Source organism: Microtus ochrogaster, chromosome 18 (genome assembly GCF_000317375.1).
Source record: "Microtus ochrogaster isolate Prairie Vole_2 chromosome 18, MicOch1.0, whole genome shotgun sequence".
Lineage (NCBI taxonomy): Eukaryota > Metazoa > Chordata > Mammalia > Rodentia > Cricetidae > Microtus > Microtus ochrogaster.
Window position 1 is genome coordinate 44,121,724 of NC_022020.1, and position 6,586 is coordinate 44,128,309.

Genomic DNA, 6,586 nt, shown 5'->3' on the forward strand with positions numbered 1-6,586 from the left:
AGAGTCAGCAGACCCAGAACAACTTCTTTTGAGACCCTCCTTTATCTGACTAGGGACACAAACTCCTGGAAGTAAGGCTGCTGTAAATTTTGTTGGAGAGAATTTTACTGGCCAGAAGGCAGAAACAACTGCTGACAGCTGTGAGCACAAACACTGTCTCCTTTGTTGCCTTGGCTACCTCTTCCTTCTCCCTCCCTCTTCTATCAAGCTGTGGCTATAAATCCCCACCTTTTGCTCTCTGGGCACTTGTATTTTTCTCTGTGTTCCTACACAGAAAAACAAATAAATTCTTTAATTATTATCTTGTCTTTTTCCTCCGTTTAAGTTGTAACCTTGGGGGTAGAGAGCTGGCTGGCTGTAACCTGTGAATGAAGCCGCACAAGCAGGAGGAGCTGAATTCAGAGCCCCAGCTTCCCAGGAAAGTGTCACCTGCCTCTAATTCCAGTGCTGAAGAAGTGGCAGCTTGACTCCCCCACCCACCCCTGGAGAAACACACACACACATACACACTCATAACACAAACAAAAACAAGCAATTCTTGCACCTACCCTCAGGTATCTCTGTTCAGAATGCTTTGGTACATGCTAGGGAGGGACACTATTTGGGTGACTGTGAAGTTCATCCAAATTAGTTTAAAAAGCAAAGATAATTAAGCATTTAACTTTATTTCACTTCCTTCAGAAACCTGTTTCTGAGACTGGCATGTGTTCTCATTGGAAAAAAGAATTCTTTACATACAATTGAAAAACTGACTCAAGATGAAAGAATATACAGTGAATAAGATTCACAGTTTACCACAGTAAACCAGTGATGAGATAGTATGTAAGATAAGACTTAGACCAAACTGAAGCCATTGTCCCTTTGGTACCTCCAGGCAACTCTGAAGAGAGGAAGCAGTCTGAGTGTGCCTATTCTTAGCAGTTTGAAGAGAGGGAACTAGCAAGGGTCATGCAGAATCAACTGCCCCAAAAAGGATTAACAGAAAAAGGTCCTGGGGATGGAAAGTGTGTAGAGGTGCGAACTCAATCCTGGCACATGAAGCAACTAGAGGAGCTTCAGGGAGTTGACTGTGAAGGAAGCCAGGCTATGTGAGAACGTGGATGTATGTAAGTGTGCGTGTGTATGAAGACAGCAACTGCTTTGTCTGTAAAACTCCACAAAATAGGATTGGGGAGTACAGAAGAGCGGTAGAACCTTGCATTATATAAGTGAGAGTCTGGGTTCCATCCCCAATGCAGTTTTTTTTTTGTCAGCTTGACACAAGCTAGAGGGCATCTGGGAAAAAAGAACTTTACTTGAGAAAATGCTCCCATTGGATTGGCCTATAGACAAGCCTGTAGAATAGTTTCTTGATTAGTGATTGATGTTAGCAGGCCCAGCCCATTGTAGGAAATGCCACCCCCAAGCAGGTGGACCTCAGTTGTGTAAGAAAGCAAGATGAGCAAGCCATGGGGAGCAAGCCGATAAGCAGGTTCCTCCGTGGCCTCTTCTGCTTGAGTTCCTGCCTTGACTTCTCTTCATGATGGACTATGGACTGTAAAAATGAATAAAGCTTTTCCTCCCCAAGTTGCTTTTGGTTGTGGGTGCTTCTCACAGCAATAGAAAGCAAACCAGGACAGATATCATGGGACTAAAGACATTCAAATGAGAATAACCAGAGGCTATTTCTCCCAGGCTTGTCATACAAGGAAATCAGGCATTATTACTTATGCTTGGCAGAGACTCAAAAGCAGGCAGGGGAGGATTCTATGTTGGGAGGTTTTATAATAAAAGAAGAAAAGTTTGGGTGTGCTCCAGTTGGAAATTGTTTGCTTGAGAAGCTAGGGGTGGGCTAACCAGAAGTGGAACTTCTCTTGTGATTGGATGGGGGTTCCTATTTGACTTTCTCACTTTGGTCCTAAGTTTGAAGCTAAGTCATTGATTGAGCCCTGACACTTCTGCATTGATTGCTTCAGGGCCTCTCCTTTGGCTCATCAGGTTGTCTCAACAGAGGCTGTGTCAGCATTCTGCTTGGTTGTGAGGTCTGTGTCTTGTCCATTTGTGTTGTGGGATATTAGTTGAAGATGTGTTACATCTGTTTTTTTTTATGATGCAGAACATTTGTTTAATGATGCAAAGATGTGTTGCATACTTTTATGTGGCATTTGTTTAACTCTGTGAAGCTGTGTTACTTTGCCTGCCTAAGATACCTGTTGGTCCTATAAAGAAATGGACAGCCAATAGCTAGGTAGGAAAAAGAATAGGCAGGGCTGAAAGGCAGAGAAAATAGAAGAAATCTAGAGAAGAGAGTGAGGATCGAGAAAAGCAGAAGGAGAGAAGGATGTCAGGGGTCAGTCACCCAGCCACAGAATAAGAAGGAAAGAAAGACATATAGAATAAAAAAAGGTAAAAATTCCAGAGGCAAAATGTAGTTAAAGAGAAACATGATAATTGAAGTTAGAAAAGCTGGCTAAAAACAAGCCACGCTAAGGCCAGTCATTCATAAGTAAGAATAAGACTCTATGTATTTATTTGGGAGCTGGGCAGTGGGCATTCATAAGTAAAAATAAGTCTCCATCTATTTATTTGCGTGCAATTAAAAAACAAACAAACAAACAAACTACACATTTCTGTATACCTCAGTATGCATCAAAGTGATCTTAGTGGTTACCAATGACTAGGGAGGAAGGTATAACGTCCACAAAGACTAAATTCAGTATTTTTCATTCCTAATGTTTTACTTACATAACGTTGTGAGATTCTAAACAGTGTGGCAGAAAAAAAAAATGGTAGTTGCCTTTTCTATGGTCAAGATGATCATATTCTTATTTTACAGTTAGAGACAGTAAGGCACCTGAGAAGGTGACCTATTTAGACACAGATGATAAACAGCGGGCAGAGCTGAGCTCCAAGAACTCTCCATCCTATTCACTGCTACTCAGTCTGCCATGCCATGGCCTACAAAAATACAGTCATGGCAGCAATGAAAGAGAATGGCATTTGGAGAACACAGACGCTTAGCAGAAGCCATGTTGGGCTACTACGCTGTCAACATCTACCTGCTGGTAAGTTAGAGCGCAGAAATGACTGATGCCCTGGGCAAACTGATTTATCCTGAGTGACATGGTAATCCTGGAGGGATGAGTGTGAGTCAGAGCTTTTGAATTCTCCACAGGGGGAGCTTTGGCATTTGAAAGGGAGCCTTTCTTCTTTAACTCTGTGTGTCTCTGTGTGAATAGGAACATATGGACATGTGGATGTACAATCCTGGAACCTGTGCATGCTAAGGATGCACTCTGTCTCTGGGCTCTAGCTAGTCTGACCACAAGGCATAGCATCACAGATACAGTTACAACTAATGACAACGTAAGAGAGCGGGGAACTCCTCTGCATCTTTTAGAGAATTCCTCTCAGGGCATCATCCATCACCCATATTGCTGATAACATGCTGTTTTCAGTTTTATATCCGGGAGATACAGAAAAAAAAAATCATCTGGGTGTTTGAAGAAGTTAGGAACAGGGTGACTCTCTTCGTGCGTTCTCACGACTAGCCTAAATCATCTCCTTTGCAGATTAAGAGCCTCTTAAAGTATCATGTTTGTCCCTGGGTTATGCAGTAGAAACAGTAGAGTGATGTTGTTTGTTCTTGAGACAGGGTCTTCTCTGCTTAGACCAAGCTGATGTGGATCTCAAAATCCTCTTGAACAGGAGGAGTTGGGGGTAACAGATATGTGCGCCCACACAATGTTAAAATTTGCAAGTTTTGGGGCTGGAGAGATGGCTCAGAGGTTAAGAGCACTGATTGCTCCTCCAGAGGTTCTGAGTTCAATTCCCAGCAACCACATGGGATCTATAATGAAATCTGGTGCCTTCTTCTGGCCTGCTGGCATACATGGAAGGAATGTTGTATACATAATAAATAAATAAAATCTAAAAAAAATTTTTAAAAAAATTTGCAAGTTTTATTTGAAACTTCTACATTATTGGTAATTACACACACACAAGTGTGCACACATACATGTTAAGATGTGCTTATTCTTTAATAGAAATGGTACCATTGCACAAACTGAATTTTTGCTTCTTTTGATGCTATATAGATATATGGTCAGGCTTCAGAATAACCTCTTAAATTTGGTTGTTGGGGGGCACAATGAGTAATTTGTTGCAGAAATAAGATTGCCCTGTAGTTCCCTTATCTGCATTTAGGCAAAACTGAGAAAGGAAATGAAAGTGCTTCCTTTCCCTACTTAAATCCCGTTTCCCCATCTCCTTTGGAAATCTCATCGGCCTGCTGCAGATAATCGCTATCTCAAACTAATGCTGTATCCCAGGTTCAGGTTCCAATGTTTTTACAAACTTCCGATTCCTCCCGGTCTTTATTTACAATCCTCCAGCCTCTCTACATTCTCCAGTCATCTTATCTTCCATTAAATATATATATATACATATATATGTATATATATATGTATATATATGTATATATATATTTTTGTTGTTGTTGTTTGTTTGGTTTGGTTGTTTGGTTGATTGGTTGGTTTTTTTTTGAGAAAGGGTTTCTCTGTGTAGCTTTGGAAACTATCTTGACACTTTCTCTGTAAACCAGGCTGGCCTAGAACTCACAGAAATCCACCTGCCTCTGCTTCCCAAGTGCTGGGATCAAAGGCATGTGCCAGCCACTACTGCAATACAAAAGTTTTTGAATGGCGTTGTCTACTTGATAATCACATTCCTGTGATTTTCCTCTTCTTGTAAACCAATAAATGTATTAACCCCCTATGTGTAGTGTTGAGGGACTAGGAGTTGGATTTCCTGACAGTCAGACAGAGAGGGACAATAACTGGGTAATAAAGATGATGAACTTCCAAGATGGCTTCTTCCTCACCCTCTTGACCTGACAAAAGCCTAGAGGATTAAAACAAAGGCCCTATGGGCTTTTCCGTGTGCCTGTAGAGCCTCTACCGGTGGAATGGCTCAACAAGGTCAAAGACAAATCATGACGTGTATGTACAGGAATCGTGAGTCAACCATCTATCCTGTCTTTCTTCAAACTGTCAAACTGTAGCCTTGGGGAAACAGCTTCAGAGAGCCTGGTCTTAGCCTTCCTGAGTTCCCACTCTTGAGGAGGGTCTTCTTTTCTGTGTGCTTGCAGACACTAAGATGGTATAAAACTGATAACAGTAGCTGACTATGCTGGGCCTCACGTGCGTCTCCTTCCCCTCTAAGCTGTAACCCTTGGGTCATAGTGTTCAATATTAGACAAGTAATTCATCACACTTCTTGACTGACAAGTCCTAGGCTCTATCTGTACGTTTAACTATTTGGGCAGGCAGGAAACCCTGGGTCAGGCTCTTCTGTTGTGTTCCAAGGGGAAAAGCAGCCCAGTTTCTCAGGTTTTCTGAGTTAATTCTGAGATACTTTCACATTTTTCTTTTCTTCCTCCCTTCCTCCCTTTTTTCTTCCTTCCTTCCTTCCTTCCTTCCTTCCTTCCTTTCTTTCTTTCTTTCTTTCTTTCTTTCTTTCTTTCTTTCTTTCTTTCTTTCTTTCTTTCTTTCCTTCTCTTTCAATAGGGACTCACTATATAGCTTCAATCTCATTATAGCCTGGCCTAAAATTAACAGATATCCATCTGCCTCTGCCTCATAAGTGCTAGGGTTAGAAGTGTGAGCTACCACACCCGGTCAACCCTCACACTTTTAAAAGACATCTTAAGTGTTTTTCAGAAGGAAAAATGATTTTTAAATAGCTTAACACATTGACACTATTGACCCCACATTTATTGTCTGAGAAATTCTGCTCACACAAACTGCCAGCATCTCAGATGAAAATTGGACCTATCTGAGAAAAATATTATAATGAGACAAATTCTCCAATAAGACTCAAAATCAGTTACCACCGAAAGCGTTATAGTACAGAGAGGCGATGACAAGGGCTGCTGTGGCCTGCATCAGGGCTAGTTGCTCTCTACAGATTAACTGATTTCCAGCACTCATAGCTAGAAGAAAAATTGGGAAGAAGCAGTGGTTTCTGTTCATGGTCTAGTTCTTAGTCACATTCTACTTCCAAGTAGAATGTATAACTGTACCAGATTTGCTGTATTATTTTGAGTCATAGGAAATCTATATTCAGTCATAGGAAAATCATTTTTGAAAATGAAAGCATAAAGGAGAAGATATGGAGGTAGAAAGGAAGGAGACGTACTGAAAGGGCGTCTGAGAGGAGTGGGTATGGGGAGTTGGGGTGGATACGACCAACATAAACATGTATGAAATTGCCAAAAAAAAAAAAAAAAGTTTTTTTTTTTTTTTTTTTTTTTTTTTTTTTTTTTTTAGAAAAAAGAAGCTGTCATGACTCAGAGCTTTGGGAAATGCCTAGGACAGTGGCCAGTACCCTACGGTGCATGGGCCAAATCTTGCCCCCAACCTGCTTTTGCACAGACTGCAAGCTAAGAATGGGCTTTACATTTTAAAGTGATACAACAACAAAAACCAAATGCGCTCATACAAGAGCCCATGTATTATGTCTGTCTCTGTGCAGAAAAGCGTCAAACCTGCTACGTGTCCTCTAGTCGCGACCCATGAAGGTTCTGAGATTTTATCTTACCTGCAAG